Source organism: Hylobates moloch, unplaced genomic scaffold (genome assembly GCF_009828535.3).
Source record: "Hylobates moloch isolate HMO894 unplaced genomic scaffold, HMol_V3 SCAFFOLD_8, whole genome shotgun sequence".
In the NCBI taxonomy this organism is placed as follows: Eukaryota; Metazoa; Chordata; class Mammalia; order Primates; family Hylobatidae; genus Hylobates; species Hylobates moloch.
The window spans coordinates 88,672,960-88,681,952 of record NW_026652283.1 but is presented as its reverse complement, the minus strand read 5'-3'; positions in this window follow the sequence as shown (position 1 = coordinate 88,681,952).

Below are 8,993 nucleotides of genomic sequence, written 5' to 3'. Positions count from 1 at the left end.
AATACCGTTTTCCACTGCTTTTGTCTTTTAGTCCTGGGTTTTCAGCCCCCTGAACTATGTATGTTAAGAAACGTTTATAAGGAGTTATGTGTATTTATTATGCTTAAAGATTCAACTAGCCTGCCTTAGGGTATGTAATATCTCTCAACCCCAAATACTCTTTCTTCTCTTTGTTTAAAATGCATCTTTATTCATATACCCAATTTTTCTTTTTGTTGGTATTAGATTTTGACTACAAGAGATTGGTCTCATTCCCAGGTTACCATGAATATGACTGCATATCATCTTTTTTGTTCATTAAAAACATTTTTTCACCATTTTAGTTTTCTATTCCAAAAAAAAGTGTGTATTGACCCAACCCGAATGCAAATCAGTAACAGCACATTTCATGTTCTTGGTATATTTCCCTGTGCTTGCCTCTATTTCTGCAGCCCTCCTGCTGTTTTCCTGCCTGTGTGTTCTTTTATTCTGTTGATAGCTTTCATTTTGGTCTTCCCTTCGCATCTGGCCCTTCAAGCTGGGCTGTGGTTCCGCGCTGCAGTTGGGCCATTCAGTGATTGGACTCTGTCCAGCCCCTGCCAAATGCTGTCTCTTTCTGTAGCAGGAAGATGAGCTTAGGATATCTTTCTTATGGTGTCTTGAATGATGTATTTTGCTTTGGGTGCAAAAGCCCATACCAACTTGAAATGCTGTCTATGCTCTGTATTTAATAATAAATAGAATAGCAACAGTAATAATAATAGTAGAAACAGCCTTACACTTTCGGAGCCATCGTTGAGCACAGCTCTCCCCCTGGCTATTATTTTTCAATAATAGTCAAAAAGGTCTATAGATTATATTGCCAAATATCTTCATGAATGTTTTGTTGTGCCAACATTTTTCCCTGTGCTGTTACGGATTGTATCATAGTCCTCTCAATAGAAGCGAAAATTTAAAAATGAGAATTATTCTAGCTGATGACCAGAATAAATACTCGTAAGAAAAAAACTCTTCTATAATGGCAAGAGAGTAAGCCTTATTTTTATTGAAATATGATTAGCAGACAATGAAATGCACATCTTAAGAATTTGATGAGTCTTGACAATTGTAGACAGTCATATACCATCTCCAAAACAAGATCATAGATTATTTCCATCATCTCAGAATGCTCCCTCCTGTTCCCTTCCAGTCAATACTCACCCCTCAGAGGCAGCCACTGTTCTGGTATTTATCACCATAGAGAGGTTTTGCCTGTTCTTGAATATTGTATAAATGCAGTATGAGTGCTCTTGTATCTGACTCTTTTTTTACTTCTTTTTTTTTTTTTGAGACAGAGTCTTTGCTCTGTCACCCAGGCTGGAGTGCAGTGGCGCAATCTCAGCTCACTGCAAGCTCCGCCTCCCGGGTTCACGCCATTCTCCTGCCTCAGCCTCTCCAAGTAGCTGGGACTACAGGCGCCCGCCACCACGCCCGGCTAATTTTTTGTATTTTTAGTAGAGACGGGGTTTCATCGTGGTCTCGATCTCCTGACCTCGTGATCCGCCTGCCTCGGCCTCCCAAAGTGCTGGGATTACAAGCGTGAGCCACCGCGCCCGGCTTTTTTTACTTATTATTATGTCTGTGAGATTTATTCATGCTGTTGTGTGTATCTATAGTCCATTCCCTATTATTGCTGAGTAGTATTCCATTATGTGTCAGGTAATTTATCTGTTCACCTGTTGATGGGCATTTGAATTGTTTTCAGTTTTGGACTATTTTGAATAAAGTTGCTATGAACATCTGTGTGCAGGTCTTTATGTGAGTGTGGCAGAAGTCTCTAAAATGTCTCCCAGTGATCCCTACCTCCTGTTGTTCTTGACCCTGTGCATTCACCTCTCTTGAGTGTGGGTGGGACTTGTGACTCCTTCTAACTAACAGAATATGGTAAAGGTGATGGGATGTCATTTCCATGATTATGTCATATATGACTGTATCTTTCATCCTGCTAGCAGGTGCAGTTGACTCTTTTGCTGGCTTCTATGAAATAAGCTTCCCTATGGAGACACCTACATGACACGGAGCTAGGGGTGACCTCTGATCAACAGCCAGTGATAAATTGAGGCCCTCAGTTGAGAGTCTGCAGGAAACCAAATCCTGCCAACAACCATATGAGCTTGGAAGTGGTTCCTTCCCTAGTTGAGCCTCTGATGAGACCTGAGCCCTGGCTGGCAACTTGATGGCAGTTTTATGAGAGGTGCTAATGAGGAGGACCCAGCTAAGCCAGGCCCAGACTCCTGGCCCACAGAAATTGTGAGCCAATAAATGCAGCTTTTTAAAGCTGTTAAGTTTCTGGTAATATTACACAGCAATAGGTTAAAACAGTGGGCACGCGTTTTTAACTATCTTTGATAAATACCCAAGAGTGGAATGACTAGATCATATAGTAAGTGTATATTTAACTTTTGAAGGAACTGCCAAACTCTTGTTCACGTGGGTGTATATTTTTATACTCCTACCAGCAGTGTATGAGAGTTCTTCTTGCTCCACGTCCTCAACAACATTTTGTGTTGCCAGTCTTTTTGATTTTCCATTCCAACTGGCATGGAATTATCACACTGTGGTTTTTAATTTGCATTTACCTGATGACTAATGAGGAATAAACCTGTTTTAACCCGTTATGCAACCTGTTCAAAATTTGTTTTTCTTCCAAGAGAAATACAGCTTCTTTGTTAGCTTAAGTTTTTTGGTCCTTGTTATTTGAGATACACAGATGAAAAGACAGGATCCTGACTTAAAGAAACATAATGTAAGGAACACGTCAACATATTGTTGCATGTAAAATATAAAATGGGGAATAGAAAACATGAGATATTTACTATATACCTCATATATAAAATGAAAAATGAAATGGAAAAATGAGTAAATTAGTATACTCATTGCTAAGTGAAATAACATGTACTACTATGCCTTAAGGTAGGTGTTTGCAAATTTCATTTTAACATAGGGAATCTGAAGCTTACAGACAATTACCAGTTGAAATGGGCTAGGCTATGCTGCAGTAACAAACATCTCTCCATATTTCAGTCGTTTAAAACAACAAAGGCTTATTTCTTGCCCATATATATGTCCATCATGGGTTGGTCTGGAACTCTGTTCCGTATCTTTGCTGTTTTCATTGTAGAACTCTGGCTAACAGAGTGTGCACCACATTGCTGATACAGTGGCAAAAGGAAAAAAAAGCATAGCAAAGATTGCACAAGCTCTCAAAGTTTCACCTAGTAGTGACATATTCACTTTGCTCACTTTTGTGGACAAAGGACAAAGGACTCCTGTGGGGCAGGGAAATATATTTCCATCCTCTAGAGGTAAAGTAATTTACCCTAAAGGGCAGAATCTTGACTCAACCCAGATCTTAAGATTCTAAACCTAATGCTTTTCCTTCTACACCGTAGTTGTCCCAAGTGATCCTTAAAATAATATTGTTTCATTTATCTGCTGTTTCCATGGTGTTTTTGTTCTATTTCTAAGGTTGAAATATTCCCTTATTCATTTTTCATCAAAATGAGCCAGATAGCTCATGTAAAAAGAATTTATTTACATGCCTGCTTATACACAGATGCGTATTTTCGATTTCTTCATTTCCAGTTCAGAAAGCTCTGTTGGTAATGAATTTTCATTAAAGTAGTACAAGATTGGAAAATAAAATAAGCTTCGACACATTTTCCAAAATAATCAACACAAACCCAATGTGAGAACCAGTCAATTATTACCTCCAGAGTCAGTCCCAGATTATTAAAATGCAATTATACTCAGAAAAGTAACCCAGCAGGGGACCATATTTTTTTTTTTTCTCAGTCATTTTCACAGTAAATTTTCTTAGGGTCTAGTGGACACCTCTTCCACACTCTCCTCCTGATATCTGAACAACACTGTAGGTTCACCCAGGACTTAAAAATACCAGAATTTGTTTCTCCCTCCATTGGTTTCAAAGATACTAATTAGATACTAAATCAGATATGGTTAGATACGATCTGTAGATGGGTTTTATATAGCTCACAGTGTTTACAACTTTAAAAGATTAGCTGCCAGTACTTAAAAATTGTGCATATAAGTTTGGATTTGCAGCTTCTCTTGGAAAACTGAAAGAGCTGACAACCCTGGGCCTCATCTCTATGTAGCAATACTTGCCTGATGCTGAGTAACAGCTGGCCCTTTAGGAGGGCCAGGTGCCACATAGATCCTCATAGTCCCCACCTGGGACCTCTTCACTTACCTGAGTTTCCCAATGAAGGTACGCAGAAATTGAGGCTTTCTCAGCATCTCTCTCTTTCTAATTCTCTGCAGTTTTCCAAAGCCCCAGCTGTCAGAAGCCCCCTGATGCCTTGAGCTACTCAGCAGGAGATCTTCCCTAAGAGCTGCCTGTAGGGATAAGAGCCAGATGCCATAGCAGTAATGGCCAGTGAATTCAGCCCAGGGCGGTGCACAATTCCCTTGGTTCCTGTCAGGAATTTAAGGCAATGCCTGAGCTTCCCCTGACTTGGTTCCCCAACTTGCCTTTCTGCTTGGACCCTTGTTACACTGACAGTCCATCCCTTGTTCATTCCTATGAGGTGTACGGATTACCAGAGCTGGCTGCAACCTTCTATTCCTTGACAGCCCTCTCCTGGTTTGGACGCTAGGCTTCCTGCTCACCTGTAGCCTCCGCTTACAGCCTGGCTACCTCCTTCGACTGCCACAGCTCAGGGCTTTCAAGTGGGCATGGCGTTGCATCAAGTTGTTATTGGCTTACATTTTGTTATTTATTTACACAGGGTAAATATGTAGCAGGGTCTTTTTTTTTTTTTTTTTTTTTTTGTGGGGGGGGGGCGCCCTCTGTCCCCCCGGGGGGAGGGGAGTGGCGCAATCTCGGCTCAGTGCAAGCTCCACCTCCCGGGTTCACACCATTCTCCTGCCTCAGCCTCCCGAGTAGCTGGGACTGCAGGGGCCCGCCACCATGCCCGGCTAATGTTTTTGAATTTTTTTAAGTAGAGACGGAGTTTCACCATGTTAGCCAGGATGGTCTCGATCTCCTGACCTCGTGATCCACCCGCCTCCGTCTCCCAAAGTGCTGGGAATACAGGCGTGAGCCACCATGCCTGGCCTGTAGCAGGGTCTTTGCCTTAGGAGGCGGGATGATGAAATGACCAATGGGACAGAACAGGTAGTCCAGAAACTGGAAAAACACCTATATAGCCACCTGATTTATGACAAAAGTGACACTACAGTATAGTGGTGAAAGGTTGTATTTTTTATTTTTCATTTTATTTTTTTGAGATGGAGTTTTGCTCTTGTTGCCCAGGGTGGAGTGCAATGGTGCTATCTTGGCTCATTGCAACCTTCGCCTCTCGGGTTCAAGTGATTCTCCTGCCTCAGCCTCCCAAGTAGTTGGGATTACAGGCGCACACCACCACACTCAGCTAATTTTGTATTTATAGTAGAGACGGGGTTTCTCCATGTTGGTCAGGCTGGTCTCAAACTCCTGAGCTCAGGTGATCGACCCACCTTGGCCTCCCAAAATGCTGGGATTACAGGTGTGAGCCACTGCACCTGACCAGGTTGTTTTTTATAAATCACAGTGTTGGGTGTATTGTATATCTAAATATAAAAAGTCTATCTCTGCCTCACACACACACCAAAATCAATTCCAGGTGAATTGCAGATCTAAAACAAGTAGGACTCTGAAAGAATCCATAGGAGGAATCTTCAGGAGCCTGCAGTACCGCTTGTTTATTTAGTTCACTTTTAAAGTCATTCCACACAAAGTAGGATTGAGAGCCTACCACATATTGGGCTTCGTGCTGGGCAGCAGTGATACAAGAGTGAACAAGACACACTCCTTGCCCTCAAAGAGGATGCAGTTTAGTTGGGGAAAGACACAAGAAGCAAATAAGTACAACAAAGTGTGATAAACACCCTAACCGTATATTAAGGGAGCCTAGAGGTAAGGTGAGGTAGGGTGAGGAAAGACTTTCACCCTAGTGCATGAGGGAGGAGTTAGCTGGGAGGAGTGGGGATAAGGGCACGTCTGGCAGAGAAACCAGCGTGTGCAAAGGCAAGGAAGAACTGGGCACACAGATTGCTACCAATTTCTTAAAAATGTGTAGAAACTCTCTTGGATTATATGCTGGCTTCTTGCTGAGAAGTATCACATGTCAGTTTAGCACATATGCCACAACATGTGATGTCAATGATGGGTATTGTTATCCCAGTTTTACTGATGGGACATGTGGATTTGGGGCACTTGGATGACTTATCCAAGTCCATCCACCTCTCTAGTGGAGATGGTGGAATTAGAACTCATGTCTTTGGATCCCTACTTTTGTATTCTTTCCATTATGCCATGTGGCTGCTAGTTCAGCCCAAATCACGCCTTTGGAACATCATAGAGCCGAGGGCTTTAAGGGGAGTAGGAAGGATGTTCACACAATCTCTGGCTAGGTTTACAATTGGCCAGGTTAATGACTTCAGGCTGCCCAGCATACATAAAGCTAAGGGACCAGCAAGGGGAAGGTTATATGAACATGGTCACAAAGGGTCCGGGTCACAGATGTGCTGAGTCGAAAGTGTCTATTTTACACTAAATGACTCTAAATGGAGGAGGGTGGTCCTGAAAGGAAACGCACACGTGGACGCCATGCCCAACATCTGCCACTAGGTGGAGCTCAGATGCAGGCTGATGAAAGAGCTGACAACCCTGGGCCTCATTTCTATGTAGCAATACTTGCTGAGTAACAGCTGGCCCTTTAGGAGGGCCAGGTGCCACATAGATCCTCATAGTCCCCACCTGGGACCTCTTCACTTACCTGAGTTTCCCAATGAAGGTACGCAGAAATTGAAGCTTTCTCAGCATCTCTCTCTTCCTGATTCTATGCCCGCAGTTTAAGGGTTTGGCAGAGGCTGCATTAGCACAGAGGGTAGGTGACTGTGCTCATATCTCTAACAGAAACCAGGATGGAGGCAGGAGGCCTTGGACACAAGCAGGATGACAATCCCACTTGCAGGCCTGCTAAGATCTGCCTAGGTCCATTTGCAAATCCTGGGCTGAATGTCATTGTCAGCTCCATAAGGTCTCTGTGCCCTGAAACCATCAGGGAAGCTGGAATTAGGAGCCTGGGCTCTTACCTTTGCTCTGCCTGCATTTATCTGTGGGGTACACAACAGCTGTATTTGGACTTTGAAGTGATTATGGTACCCCACCTTTTCCCCACATGTGTAAAACACAACACTGGCCCTACAAGACCCCAAAATGTGCATGATGCCAGCTGGCAAGGAAGCATCTTTCTAAATTTCCTTGTGGCAAAATTCTGCTTGGGCTCATCAGACCTATTCTCTTTTTCTCCTTTCCTGGTTCCCTGTTTTGATATCCACTGGGAAATCCATGTGAATGACTAGCGAATCTCTTGTCATTTCACAACGTCAGTGTTTTCATGTTGTGATGTGGGGACAGCTTGTGCCTTGTAGGGCTGCTGTGAGCAACACATGTAAGAACAGAACCAAGAGGGCTTTGCAAACTGTGAAGTGCTCTATATGCTTATTGCGGCTCCATTTATGGTGCCAAGTCCTCTGTTATGCTATTTATGCCTCCTCCTCCTCCTCCTAGACAGCATTTTTTCATGTGCAAGGCATGGTTCTAAGTATTTTGAACCAGAAATCTTCCCATATCCTGTAAGGCAGGTGCTTCTATATTTCTTGCAGGCTAGTTTGTGGCAAAGGGGGCTTGAAATGCAGGTTCGTGGCTTCAAACTTTGAAATCAGGGGCCTCAGTACTACCCACAGATGGCCTCTCCTGCTCAAAGACACGCTGCTGCAATGGAAATCCATGTGCCTTACTTTCCACATTTTCATTTGTTACCAGATGGAGGCTTAAAAGTAGTTCTCCCTGTGGTTCTCACCTCCCTTTGTATTCGCCTCCGGCCTCAAGGCCCTTGCTTGGGCCCAGCTGTTCTCCACGCCCCATCTACTTCTCTCTTCTGGGATGGAGCAGAAGAGAGGAGGAAGATTGAGGGGAGCTGGGAGAGCAGAATGGGTGAGCCCTACTCTCTGTGTGTCCTGCTGCAGGGAGGGTGGAAGCTGCCTTTGCAGGGATGAGGAAAAAGTAAGGGGTCCTTCCACTTCCAAGCACCATTAACCTTCTGTTAAGCATAGGGACACCTCCAGGATATAGTTGTCATTGATCCATTTGGGTGCTGTTGGTTGAAGTCACACTGGGCATGGTGAATTAGAAAATGCAAGACACTTTTCTTCATGGTAGCAGCCGTCTCATTGCCTGAGGGTCATCACCTCCAACCTTGGGCCAGAAAGGAAGCTCGTGATGCACCCTCCCTCCCTTCTCCTGTCAAAGGGCCAAAGGGTGTTCAGGAGCCTCCCAGGTCACAGAGCTTCATCCAGGAGCTGGGCAGGGAACAGATGGCATTGGACCTGGGGCTTTTTCATTTTTTGTAATTTCATGAAGGGATGCCTGTTTTTACAAGGTTCATGGTTAGTGCTCAAATTCTAAATTGATGAGAATAGTAGGGGGCTGTGCAAAGCGGGAGGGGCAGGAGGTATGTTTTATAAATGTATCAAGCTATAGCACCAGCACTGAATGAAAAGAAGGAATCCAGCTAGACAGAAAGGGCATTGGTTGTTAAGGTCCCCTTATCCCCTTTGGTCCTAAGATCTGGGATTCAAAGACTGGATCTTATTCATTTGTTTTCATTGAGGTGTAAATGACTGACACATTGTTCTGCTGTCCTTATGGTTTACTCAAGAATGATAGACAAACTTCTCTGAGCCAGATTCTCCAGGCAGCCGTTCCACGGGGGAAACAAAAGGAGCTGCAGCTGTGTGAGGAGCCCTCCTGTAGCTCCCAGCTACATGCAAGAATAACCTCTGCCAACCCTTCCAGGAGGAGGAAGCTCTAGTGGGTCAGACAGGCCAGGGTGGACCTGGATCCATAGCTCAGTGACACCTCCTTGGGTCTGTCACCCCACCCCTGGGCCCCATTGGCACCTCTG